Raw genomic sequence first — 15,168 nt, 5'->3', positions numbered from 1 at the left:
CAATTTTCTGCGAATGCTGTTTAAAATTTTTTATGTTGTTTAGTTTGTGTTTGTGTCTGTGTGCCCGATTTTGTCTAGGTCTGTGTTTGCGTTAATTTTGTGTTTTTTTTAATGTGTATGTTTTTGTCTGTGTTTGTGTGTGTATATATAATTGTGATTGTTTTTGTATTTGTGCTTCTGTTGGTATCTGTATTTGTATTTTCGTTAATTTCTTGGGAGTGTGTTGATACGTTTGAGTGTGCTTGTGTGTGACATGTCTGTTTATTTGTATGTGTATGTTCTCGTGTTTGTTTTGAGTTTGTGATTTTTTTTTATTTATGGTTGTATTTTGTTATTGTTTTCTCGCTATTTTTTTCATTTTTTCTGTGTGTGTGTTGGTATTATTATGATTGTGTTCGTGTTTGTGTTAGTTATTCGTTTTTTGTGGTTGTTTATGCAATTATGGGTTTTTTGTTTGTGTTTTCGTTTGGTGTATCTTTTGGTCTAAGTGCTTACCATTAAGTAGTTGAACACAAATAAACTGATAATACATCAAATTGGTCATATTACATTTCTAGGGAATCACTGTTTGGTTTTTCGGTAGGTATTTAAGGCGGGAAAAAATAAATGATTATATTGTAACCATAAGCATTTTCGTGCTAATGCATTCGTTTTTAATGAGCACCAAAATTAACATTTTTTTATCTAACCCAATTTTAACTGGGAAATGCACGTGTTGCTCATTTGCTAATTGGATTACAAACAATACTTTACCGTCAAACTCTTCTGTGAATTTATAAATAAATAATAAGTGCTTTGGTACCAACGTCGCTTCTCGCAATTTATAATGTACTGAAAATTAGATAACAGATTAATAAATGATTCCATTTTAGCAATTAATTTTTTGGATATTATGCCTTAGAGGATTTTAGTTGGCAATACGGTATTACATCTATATACATAAGAACACACTTCATCACACCATAATCTTTACATATCTATCCTGATGATGGTCACTGTAATGTTGTCTGAAACGTTGGCTAAAGAAGGGGGTAGCGTAACACCCCAAAAATAAATTACTATAATAGTTGTCTCTACCAATCACCCATTTTTGAGACTGGTACCGGTGTGTTGGGGTAACACATCACGTCAGGCTGCAGATCTTGTCGGGATACATATCATGTCTGGCTGCAGATCACGTCGGAATGCAGCATCACGTCAGGGTCACCACTTTGGGGATCTGGTAAGTAGACGTTGTGAGGTCCTAGCAGCGGCTTTAATGGGGTAGTCGAATTATACAAATAGAGTTGCCAGACTAGTCACAGCTGTTGCTGACCTTAAATGACAATATCGTCATGGTAGTTTATGTGCATCACGATGGGATGCATTTAGGTCACATCACGGTGGGATGTGAATCCGTGGTCCATGATCACGACAGAGAAGTTGCTGTCTCGACACGTCGGTGGAGACCAGACTTGTTGGTGGTGTTTATCACTGGTGAAGACGTTAAGTCTTCCTGGTACTCCAGTGGGAAGTAATCCAAAGGTAAAGTGGATGGCTATCGACGCCGGGTACATATTGTAGGTACTGCGGCTTAATGCTGAATCAGGTAAGTGCGGTGCGCGGGCGCGGGGAGGCCGCCCGTTGTCAGTTGTAGCTGTACGCTTGAATGGAACTGACTCTCTTGTAAAACTGACCTATGTACTGCAAAGTCACCCTGTTTATATAGGTCAAGTCGTTCGAGAACCAATCGGGAATAGGTAAGTTAGTGGCTGTGCTATTATTCTAGATAGGTAAATGCAGCGTTCATTTTCCGTCTTAGTCGTAGGTTCCAATGTGATGCGCGTTGCATGTATTGAATTTTTCGAATTGTCAGAATTAATTGCCACTATTTAATTAATACAAGTAATAACTATTTATGTCATGTGAGATAGTAAAAGATGCACTAAAGATCCATTTCTTCTCAATCAAATTTAATTAAGTAAAGATTTCGAAGTTCGACGCAAAAATTATTTAAATAACCCAAACCGATAACCTAAGAATCTCTTTTGTGCATGTGTACTTAAAACCCCGAACAAAATAGTTATATCCGTTAAATCAAGTGTTTTAAATATCCTTTGCATGCAGCGGAATTTGACAAGTTCACCAAAATGACGACTGGTTTGGTGAAAAAGGGGTGATAAAATAATTGCATCATTTCATTTTACGGCTGTCAATACCAGCAATAAGTTCACATAAAAGCGTTTAAAAATCTATGATGAAAACTAAAAATGGCCTCAAACTAATGCAGCTCTGCTTCAAACAAACATTGTTTTCTACAGATCTTCATTTAGTGGATGAGAGTCGCACTATAAGCAATTGAAAAACACAAAGTTTAACAGGAGTCATGTCGTTTTTCCTGTCAAAATTCATACTGTAAAAATTATCAATCTAGTATAATCTCACACTGGAATGTGGTACAATAATTTTATCATGCTAAGTATAAAGAGTACAAGTCAAAAATAGCAACTTTTAAAACAGCAATAAATTGAAAAAAACATATATATCTTGTCACGTAACGAATCGGACACGTTCAAAACTCCCGCGAATTCAAATTAGTTAGCTGTCAGCAGTTAACTATTGTTCGCTGTGCGCATGCGTGCACGGTCAGGTTGGTAAACTGCTCATGCTCGACACACGCCGGGCTGACGAAATCACCAACGGCCCGCCACTCACAATCTAACCTTGGCCTTGTCAACATGTGTGTTTTGCAATCAACCAAGACGCTATCGTAGCGTGCCTAAATTAACGGCTACTTTTGTACAAGTACTTTTGAAACCTGTACCTAATTTCTGTGCCAATTTACAATGGAGAACTGCACGCGCAATGGCGCGTACAGTATAGAAGATAACCCTCCATTTGTGGTTCAACATGTACGTGAAACCTACTGCAAATTCATGTAAGCTGATTAACTATCATTACCCTTTATGTGCCTTTTTATGACTTGAATCATGCCTACGTACAAACTTGCCAGCCAGCACTTTAAATAGAGAGAGATTGTTCCTAACAAACAACTAGGAATATTTAGGATGTTAATAATTCTTCTCACTTGTGTATCTGTTATGTAATCGTGCTTTGTGAATATACTTTCATACCCCCATTCTTGTGTTTCCTTTGACGAATATGGAGTGGTTGGTCTGGCATTTGTCCCTCGTGTAAAAGCCCTATTGGCTGACCTAACACCTGAGGATACGGAACTCAATCTCTACCACCTGAGCTAACGCCGATATGTTCCAAGGCACCCTTTTTGCAATGGACCCCTCGCAGGGAAAATTGCGCTTTTTACAATCTTTTTACTTATACTTTTATTTAGCATGATATAATTTATTTCAAAATCGGTTTTGCCGTCGTAATTAAAAAAAAATATCTTCTAAACTTATTTTATTTTTTACATTTAATTGTTGATTTATATTATATAGGTATTGCCTACATAATAATAATATAAGAGGATGTGTGGATTGTAAACGAATCGAGAAGTATGAGCCGATACAGTTTGCATGTATCATATTTCAGATATAATCATATAAAATAGTATTCATATAAAAAAAGGATTTAACAAACTACCCGATTACTAATTTAGTTTTAATTAAGCAGATTGGTACGGTAGTGGCGGGTTCCAGTGCCATCTAGCATTCAAATGAGAAGCTATTATATATATCTAGCGTGGGTCACTTTAAATTTTGTCCCCAAACTATATACTTTATTTCTCTTTGCTATACAGATAAAGGAAATAAGCACTATCATGTCTGACGTATGCTTAGTGTACCGGACAGCAGATGGATATACCTAAATAATTATTAAATAATAAAGAAAATGAATATTTGTCTGATGTCACACATTTTACGATGCCGACTCCTTGACTACAATGATAAGATTTTTAATCACTACACACGTGTCATATCGCCAGTTCAAGGATGAATTAGTCGCACGACAAACCGTGGGACCTTAGTATATGTTTAGATTTAAGAATAATTGCTCCACATTAACACGTGTAGAAATTATTGTATTCGAACCACGTGTCATATCGCCAGTTCAAGGATGAATTAGTCGCACGACAAACCGTGGGAAATAAGTATATGTATAGATTTTAAAATAATTGCTCCACATTAACACGTGTAGAAATTATTGAATTTGAACCCAATAAATATGCCAACAACTGGCTCAACCAGTCAGTTGTCTGACGACTTTCGCAAGTTGTATTTCTATTCAAATCCTTACCCGAGGTACCTCCAGAGGAAACCGGCATTTACAGTCAATGTCACTGGCGTAGGTGTCCAGTACACTTAGTATCGTACAAAATTTATTTTAAAGCGGTTTTCGGACTCGACTGCGGTGAGACCTAAGAATATTAAGGTATTAGAGAGAGATATGAAAAAATTACCGTCGAAAGTTTTTTGAGTGATAAACGATAGCCACCTTGGCTATTTAGTTCGCGAAATAATGCTTATCATGGTTGACGTAATTTGCATTGAATAACTTAAAATGTTAAATTCTGCGAATATCTTAATGAAAGAAATCGCAAACAATTCGTTGAATCATGACAAACGTATTCAAATAAAGTGACAATTAGTTTATGTTACAAGATATTTTGAAAAGAAAAGTTATAATTTTTGTCAGTGGATTTGCGGGTGCCATAAAATTAATATTTTTAAGTCTACTCATAAACAATGGACTAAAATTGGAGTTGGTGATTTAAAAACTTTTAAAAGGAAAAGGTCTTTTAAAGGAAAAAGAACATGAATTAGTTATGTGTATAAATAATGACATAAATAATCTTAAACTATATTTTACAACCGGCATCAGAATAAATGGGTACCGGCGAATCAATTACATACATTGGCATTAACAATATATATTAAAACTTAATATATATTGTTAACGCCCTTGAGGTGATTTTTCACAAAAACGGCGTTCTACAAATTATCCAATTATTATTATTATTATTATTAATAATCATTTGTTTCCATTGAACATCCACTTCTGGACCCCTAGAGATACCTGTGGACAAAATGTTTATTTGTTGAGTAAAAAGCATTTTTTCGTTTTTTCAAAAAAACATTCAAGGTTTGAAAGAAAAAAAAACAATTTTCAACTCTTTTGTTTGTTGTTCTTCCCGAGGCTCCCCAGCTTATAATTATTCTTAAATCTTGTTATCTTAAATTATGTTTCGTAATACAAGTAATAAATGTATTAATTTTCTTATTTTTGTCTATACCAACCAGCAGAAATTTTCAGAGTGGGTTTTGCAAGTCGACTCACACAAGGCCGAATGATCAATTTACGACCCCAAAATTATTTTGATTTGATGTTCCGATCAGAAATTCTTGTAAGGAGATAACCTAAGAAAATCTTTCAGAAAAATATCTAACTAGGGTTAGTTGGGGTCATGTGCTTGTATTATTCGTATAATAAACGTATCATTCTCATTAAATTATTTTTGTATTTTGAATTAGTGAGATAGGCCAGTATAACGTATGATTAAACTGTAAAATGACGATAACTTGTAAAACAGTTAATTTTTTAACACTACAAATATGTAATTATTTTATCTTTATCTTCCTTTCCTTTAGAGCGGGGTCGCTAAGACTACCTGAAAATATTATTGTTTTTATATTATTAATAAACAGTATAAAGCAAAGTCAATATCTGAGTCTGTCTGTTTGTGCGTTTAGTTCTTCTAAACTACGCAACGGAATTCGATTGAGTTTTCACTATCATTTAGAGTTTTTTTCCGAAAGGTTTATATTTACAATACATGCATATTATATTTATAGAAAGTAGAGAAAAATCTATGTTTTGTAATCATGTCGCAAGGAAAATATTTTTGGGCGTTTACATTTCTAACGCCGGCTAATACTTTGAGATACACAAAAATAATTTTCTACGGAATTTTATATCTTAAAAAGACCTACAGAAAAGTTCGCGATATAAATATACATATATAAATATACTGGATAATTTACTGGACACTGTCTCCTTAATTACTTTTATTCAGTAGATATTTTCATATCCATATGGCGCCCTACAAGTTTAGGGCGATGCACTACGTCGTGTAATATTTTAAATTGATCCGCTATCAATAACAACCCTTACGTAGATCCGCCTGTTTTGATTTATGCAAGAAAAAAACATGGCCGAAAAGTGTCTTTTATTTTATTTTGTGGATGTTCAGGCATAATTATTTAATATTTTTTAGATCATTTTATAAATAACTTAATGTGCAATATAAAACAATAAAATCATAACCGAAAATGGGTTCGTAAGTAGGAGATTTTGAACTTTAAAGCAGTTTTCATAGGCCTTTACACTATTTTTTTCTGGGCCTATAAAAAGACTTATCTAAAAAATACTCGATTATTGCAAAGGCCAAGATGTATTCTACTCGCAGTATTTAATTAAAGCATCTGAAACATTTCTAGGCGACCAAATTTTCAAACCAAAAACACATGATTTTGCATTACTACGTATGGCATCGCCTTAAGGCCCTTTAAGGTTAGTCAATCTTATGTGTTACTATGTCACTTTTACGAACTTATTTTTTTACTAGCTGAGCAACAACTAATTTTAACATAACATTTTTAATGTAATATGGATATAATATATGTATCATAAATACTATTTTCATTAAAAAATCTATTAAAAACGTTTACTTTAGTTAGATTTTTTTTATAAATGTCCTGAGAGTTCCATCAAATTTTCTTATTAGTGCGAAATAATATCTAAGTAGTAACTAGCTGAGGTGTGCCCGGCATTGCTATATATATTCCTCATAATAAACCCCAGCAACGCCAGGTAATAAGACTCGTTTGATATAGATCAAAAATCTCTATACAAATGCTTGCACTTAAAGACACATTGTTATATTTCTCATGCCTATAACATATAGGGTTTTCCAATAAGAGGTGTTATGTGTATTTAATTCCGGCCAAAAAATGATTTTTTATGGCCGGAATTGGATGGTATTGATCTGGACAGCGTTTACTTTCAACAATACGGCGCTACGTGCCACACAAGCAACGAAACCATTGATCTTTTACGGGAAAAGTTTCCGGACCGTGTTATCTCTCGAAGAGGTGATCGCAATTGGCCACCGAGATCTTGTGATTGAACACCTTGCAACGTCTTGTTTTGGGACCACGTGAAAGAGAAGGTCTACGTCAACAGCCCAGCATCGGTTCAAGACCTCAAAGATGGAATTTATGAGGCCATCGAGGACATAAGGCAGCCACTTTGCGATTTGGTTATGGAAAATTTCATGAAAAGGATATGGTCCTGTAGGCGTGGTTGTGGTAGTCATTTGACTAATGTGATTTTTCACTATTTACGGCATACTTTCTTCTTTATAATGAAATAAACATTTGATCATTTATATTAAAAAATGGCATTTTTCTTTGAATATCAAAATAACACCTCTTATTGAAAAATCCTATATTAAGTTACAGAACAAAACGTGTTTGTAATAATTTTCGGAGCTTACTTTGCGATTTTTTTCTATCGAAGGAATTTCATATAATTAGAATTTCGGCATAACGAATTCAAAGAGTTAACGAGAAACTTAACTATTTAAGTTTCTCGTTAACTCTTTATAAGATAATGTATACCGACCGTGAATTATTTTAATTTCACTAAAATCTTTCCTTGTGTCGTGGTGGGTAATATTTTGAAATTTTAAAATATTATTTTTTGCCCTTAGCATTTACATCTCGCCGTGGTCAAATTTTTAGAAATTAACGTAAAAAAAATCTATAAAAGGATCCTCTGTCATTGGCTTCGCTTCACCACAGTTTGCATCTCAGAAAGCGAAACAGATGTCGAAGTAAAAGGTAAAAAGTAAAAGTAACTACCTATGCATGGCCGAACAAAATTACGTACAGAAACAAATAGTTTTATAAAAAAAATATTATAACCAATCATCAATAGTCTGAAAAACAAATACAAATTGAAAAAATCTATCGAGAAAAAATAAATGCCGCCGACGACGGGAACCCCGCACACTTCTAATTGCCGGTCAGGTGCACTAAGCCACTGTGCTACGTCAGCTTATTGTTAACTTCCAAATAATCTAATAAACTTAAATCGTTAGAAATTGGGTATGCGGGGGCTTATGCACCAACTTACGTTAGGAAATTATTGCACCAAATTATATACTACAAAATTTTTATCAAAAAAAAAATTCAGTATTTTTTTTTAAATACTGCAATCAATTGGTTAAGGCAAAACGTAGGTCACGATAATTTTTTAAATCTGCATTATTTTGGAAAGAAAATAACAAAATAACAAAGCATTCCACCATATTGTACTCCTAGAGAAAAATACTTCAATATTATCCTTAGTCTCAGGGAGCACAGTCGCATTTTCAACAATGAACCAATGAGTATAATAAAAATCCGTGCTGGAAAAATATTTTGTCAGATTCCAAAAATAAACAACGTAAGTTTTTAGTTGGTTTGTTTGCTTGTGGAAATGCATTTTTCTTACCTGCATAGAATGCCCTTGTTGAAAACATTGAGCAGACATGGGAATATTCCGTGGCGTCCCTTTAAGCATTGGGTGTATTTTTTGAATGTCTTTAACCATTCTCTAGGCAATCCGTGAAATTGTGAATTTGCACATGCACTTATTTGATGATTTCCTGTAGCTCGGAGACAAAACCAAATTCCCTCGTGAAGAATATTATCGCAATATTTGTTTTAGTTCAAGAAAGATTTGGGAGAGAATCCAGCGCGTTCAAATTAAGTTGAAACTGTACAAAATTTCGGGAAAGGAACAAAACAACCGAAAGCGGCGTTTCGCCCAGTATGCGGTTGCTTCGTTCCTTTTCCATAATTCACGGCTCAACTCGTGGAATTTTTGTCCTGTGTATACGTAGAATTACAAGGGGTTCGATTATTTACATCATTCTATGCTATTCATTTGGTATATACAAGGTGCAGCAAAACAGACAGTTCAGTTTTTAAGGGCCTATACATCCGTGGTCCATTGTATCGGGAGGGTCGTGCTATTTTCAGTCGTTTCTTGAAATTGTCCTTTTTTGCGCCTTCTTCCTCTGGGGTTACCGGAAAGAAAATGTTTTTAAACAACAGGCCTCATCAGCTTGAAATAACTCAAAGATCGAATTCAAGATGAAATCGCCGCCATGCCCGTCGAGATGTACCAAAATGCAGCCGAAAACTAAAGAAATCGCGATCATCAATGTATTTCCACTGGGGCCATCATTTTTCTGATGTCGTCTTCAAGATTTGATGCATAAATCGGCCAAAATAAAATAAAATAAACCCCATTTCTGTAACTTCGCTATCTGTTTTGTCGCACCATTTTCTTGTTTTGTTTAAAAATCTGGAGTATCTAAATTCTTAAAGTATTATACAACTAAATATTCATCCATTTTTACGTTGTGGAACGTCATTTTTACAGAGCTCTCTCAAGTGGGGCCTTGGTCCACCGGCATGAAAAAGACGTAAAGAGAAAATGCAACGCTGTAGAAATGCAAATATTATATTTTTCACCGCGGAATAATTAAGCGGATAGTCAAACGCATAGTTTGGCGTCGAGCGAAACACTTTAATTAAATTGATGTATCAGATAATCCGAGCCATTTTTATGGCGAGGGCGAGGTAGAGAAATATATTTATTAACTCAATAACAATCTGAAAGTTTATTTTTTTTAGGGCTTGTAAAAGTTACACGTAAGTATTATTTTTCATACACAAAGAACATCTAAATGAGCATAACATCACAAAAAACAAAATACTCCACAAAGCAAGATGGATAAGTAGTAGTTTGTTTAATTAGATTTGTTACTAAAAGTAAGACCGCTGGCTTTTAAAAGAGATAGTACGAAAGCGGTGTGCAATATACTTAGGAACAGGTGGATTAGTTTGTGTATTTAGTAAGTATGTTTGAGAGCTGGAAAGGCTGATAAGGATATTGAAAGTAGGCTAAGTGCAGGAAACTCTATTAACGGAGGACTAAATGCGGTGGTCGCAAATAAAACAACATAAACATATCTATAGATGCGAGACTAGCAATCCGCAATGGGACTCTAGCGAAGTTCGTAATCCTACTGATCAACTGTTAAGCCAAAAATTTGGCTCAACAATGCTCAAATTCACAACTACGCTCTTTTAGATGCTGCTTTTACTCGAGCAACGATCAAGGATCGATCAAGCATCGATCAAGCATCGATCATGATTGAGGAACCAAACAACTGGATTAACCTCGGCTAAGTGAATAAGTGAATAATAATTAAATGATTAATTATAAACATTTCTCCAACTCGTCGTAGAAGGAGATTTTAAATAATAGGTTTCTTGTGTTAAATCAGGGATTTATTAATACTTCGCGTATTAAAATAATGACTCAATAGTCGACCTAACTAGGAGCTGGCTAAATTAGATCTAAAAACACCAAGTTTGTCTGGGAGCATTCTAACTGGTCCTGGCGACTACTGACTACTAGCTGCCATCTTGCGGACTTCCAATTTCTATGCACTGCCCTCTATGAGTGCATCTGTGAAGCTCTTATCTAACTTAATTAAATGATTTGAAAGTAAAAAATCTTACTAATAATACAGACAAAATTACCTCGTCTTTATTAATTTAACCACGAAAGATTTTTCTTTATATCATTTTACTGTCTATGAATGTGGGCGGGGACACTCAAGATAATCAACGATAAAAAATAGTTGAAAACTGGCGAATAGAACGTTGCTTAACAAACCGCTTGGCTGATCGGTGCCTCAGGTTGATCAATCAAAAAGTTGGGAACAACGTCTATAACAAACATTCACCACTCTCAACGCACCTCGAAAAAATCAGCGTACACAATAATAATATTCGGATGATCTGTATAGCTCCATATTGTGCAAAATCGCGTCAGAGGAGCTGTAAAAATATATAATACTTTTCTACAATGATCGTTATTATTACTAACTAAAGACTAAACTATAATCAATTTATGTCTAACAGAATGCATCCACCGGTTCGTCGATCACTAATACAAAGCTATTTGTACAATGCATTTGATTCATGAACGAGATGCTAGAATGTATATATTTTATTGTTCTTATTTCTTTTTATTTTGTATAGGCAGATAATAAACAGTACCAATAGATAAATAAAATGTCTGAATGATGCTTAGAACTTTTAGTATTCCAATAACAGTTAAGAGTTAATCTTACCTAAAAAAATATTCACACAAATAATGAAATTGATGCGAAAATTATATATACCTTTTAATGTTTACTATTTTTATAATATTCTCCTTTTTCTGTATTTTTCTTTTTGGTTTTGTTTTCATTGTAGCAAGTTGAATTTCTTATATACCCAGAATAGAACTTAATTGGTGTATCATATATTCAGTTTATTGCGTAATTATCCTATACATAACCAATTATTATAAGCAATAAGTATTTTTCTGAAACACAAATAAAAAAATCAAAGGAAAAATAAATTCCGCCAACAGGAATTATATATTAATTATATCAAATATTTATTGACAAGTCAAAATATTTCACCATTAAATGAAGAAATAATATACCTCGACGCCATCTAGTGAGAAATTATAGATCGGTTTTTTCGCAGAATTTGAACAATTCATCAAATTTCAACGTTGATTTTCAGATTCTGTGAAAGTCCTATTCAAGATAGGTTATTATATCATTATAGGCTTAATTTACTGCTTTATTGATTAATTAAATAAAGTCATAGTAAATTATAACTTACGTTACGTTTAATACTTGAACCGTAATATTTTTTTATCTTCACATGTTTTAAATAGTCGCTAATAAAAAATATCAGTTAGATTTGCTGTTTTTGAATATGGGTTGCCATTGGGAACAGCAAGGTTTGGAGGTACATGGCTATTCAGATCTGGTCACTAAACTTGGCTACAGCGATTTGAAGAAAAGTTTCGATTCTAAATTAAGGTCCTTTCATCATGCCAAATATCTATTTAAACTCTCTGACGACTATTTATTATTTTCGAATTACACACTTGAAGCCTTTTCAGACACCATTACACTAATATCTATCTGATTTATAACATTTCCCTAACCGCTTTTTTATATTTTTTTATATTAACTCCACACAGGAGGCCCTGAAGAAAATAATTTCCCCCAAGGCCTATGTCATCTTTGGGGGTGCTGTGTGGAGGGTCTTTTTGTGGAGAGGAAGGAGTGAACATGGGTCTTGAAGAGTCCCATGTTGTAGGAGGGAGGAAACACAGAGGCCGGCAGTTCGTTCCACAGCCGAGCTGTTGAACTTAAGAACGAATCGTAGAAGCGACCCGTTCTCATGTGATAAATGTCAACCGTGTACAAATACATGTACAAGCTACCCACTTGTTCCAAAACTGTGTTTTCCCACCTGTCAAAATCAACTGCCTCGCTTTGTTTAGCACTCGTATAAAAATCCACATGTCAAAATCAACCGCCTCGCTTTATTTAGCACTCATATAAAAATTCACCTGCCAAAATCAACTGTCTTGCTTTGTTTAGCACTCATATAAAAAAAGTTGATTTTCCACATGAAAATGACTGACCAAAATTCATAAGAATAATATCACGACGGATAATATTAAAGCAAAACTGTAAAAAATCACGGTATATTATAATTATTGTAGGGTTTGTGAAACCTTTAAATAAGAAATAATGTTAATTTTCAAATTATATTAAAATTACCCAGAAATTTCCCTTATCAAATCAATTAAACCAAGTAAAATAGTTTGATTGTAAGTTGTAACATCTCCGTTTGTTTGCAAGGACCGAATTTCAGTAGAAAAATTAACAGTATTATTGTTAAAACATTTATTTCAGGTTGTAGTTTGTTTATAATGTCTTTTATTTCGACGCTTTTTGTAAATATTTTATTTGTGTTTCCAAATAATGAATAATTAAATCTTCTTCACTGCGGTGCGAGACGATAGGTCAAAATATTCCGACTGAAGAGTTCAAAGGGTCTCTCAACAGGCTTCTCCAGATCTGGCCCGCTACTCAGTAAGTGGGTAAGATGCATCCGCCGCCAAGTCCGAGACAAATCTCACCCAAGAACCCGGGCACCCCTGCTAAGTCATCAAACTTAGCAAACCACTTGGAGTGATATCTGGCAAAGGTGTTGTAGAGGACCCATACCTTCTGTCTTCGTCGAGCGTCACAGCGGTGCTGCCAAAGTTTGTTGTCTATGTGAGGATGTTGTGTCAGCGCTCTTTATTGGCAGCAGACACATGTCAGCGCTATATTGGCGGCAGACACATGCCTGAACGGATGACGAACCTCGTGCTGGCACAGTTGGTCTAAATAACAAATGTAGATCCTAGGAAATAAATTGTACAGCGCCCTTGAGGTGATTTTTCACAAAAACGGCGCTCTACAAATTATCCAATTATTATTATTATTATTATTATTATTATTAGTTGCTTGACAGAACTGAAATAATAACAGAACTTGAAAAAATCTTTCACAGAACTTGAAAATTTGAAGAATTGTTCAAATTCTCCGGCACAACCCGTCCTAAGTATTTAACAATACCTTTCCTACAAACATAATATATGAATATGAATTATTTGGAGGTAAAAATAAGCCGACGTAGCACAGTGGTTCCGTGCACCTGGCCGGCAATCTGAAGGTGCGGGTTCAATTCCCGTCGGGGGGATTTATTTTTTCTCGGAAGATTTTTTCAATTTATATTTTTGTTTCAGGCTTTTCATACTTGTTGCTTATTGTTTATCTTTTGTGCTTTGCATAAAAATCTTGTCTTGTAAACATGAGCCTACATTTAATAAAAATAACTATAAATAACTGTTTGATTCCCAAATATAATAACCAATCTTCACGCGGAAAAATTTAACCCTGTATGGCATGGAACTGGCAGAGAAGGGATGAAATAAACTGTGTTACAAGCAAAGTCATTTTAAAGAGCGCACTTTTGAATTTAATTGTGAACACTGATATTGGTTCAAAAAGTGGTTTACCCCGCAGTAGTCTTACGATTAGAATACACCCACTACATTAGCAAAAATCTCTTTAAAATGATGCTAATGTTCAAAAATAAATGTAAAAACGTATTTGAAAATAAAATGTGTAGCTCAATCACGTAACGCACATAACCGGAGTCTGTTATTTCATTCTGAATTCCAATAGGAAACTTTTATTTTTACTCGCTTCGGGACATTTACTAAATAATTCCGAGTATTTTTACATTAATATTTAACAGCACCATTCGTAAATAAAATATTCCCTTTGTCTCTGCTAGATGGGTACAATCTTAGCCTTGTTCTAAAAATATCATAAATTTTATCTTCTTTCCCGCTGAGATTCAAGGACACGCGGCAGTTCGGGCGTTAAGCGCTCGTTAGGGTCTCCCGACTTCTTCCTTTCCATCTTCCTTCCTTGCTCCTTTGCTTCCTTACTTCCCAGCTGCCTACCTTAATACTAGCTTTCTGAGTAAACACTGATGGCCTGGAGATAAAAATTGGCCCGAAAATAAGAGAAAATGACAATTTATTCAGGTTTTCTGTAACTCTGATTTAATGATTTTTTGATGTGAAACATCTTTTGACGCGCTTAGGTGGATAAAACCGACTCTTACGAAGCAAGCGTGGCAAGACGGGACGACGTTCTTGCACTGAACGACACTTCGATTGGCCAGCCTCGTGACTCGTCAGCTCTTTCCGCCCGGCCGCCAAAACTCTGTGCGGGATATTTGCTTATATTCTCACTATAATTGGCAATGGATCTATTTTAAGTGATAATGAATTATTTCGATAATAATAAAAAAAAAATCTAAGGCAGCAAATACTTTGAGGTGTGACATTATATATTAAATGAAAAAACATACATTCACCACTTTTTAACTAATAACTGTCAGTTAACCAGATTTCTCTTATCTCAAGCATATTACATATTTTTCACATGTTTTACATATACCAGGCGTCCTTATCATTGAAGTAAATATTAACAACTCTGAAACAAACGTGAAACAGAAAAAGATTCAGTCGCTTATAGGAATTGAACCCAGGACCCCAGACTTGTTTAAGTTTTTAATATGGATCAATACAGTTATATCCCATCAAAACCGTGATTTCAAAATTTCCAAATTCTCCAAAAAACTCCACTCCACCATTTTAAAAGTCACGTATTTGACTCCCCAGATT

The sequence above is a fragment of the Hesperophylax consimilis genome, chromosome 28 (genome assembly GCF_061612785.1).
Source record: "Hesperophylax consimilis isolate HC1 chromosome 28, BYU_Hcon_1.0, whole genome shotgun sequence".
NCBI classification, from domain to species: Eukaryota; Metazoa; Arthropoda; class Insecta; order Trichoptera; family Limnephilidae; genus Hesperophylax; species Hesperophylax consimilis.
This window is presented reverse-complemented; position numbering follows the sequence as displayed.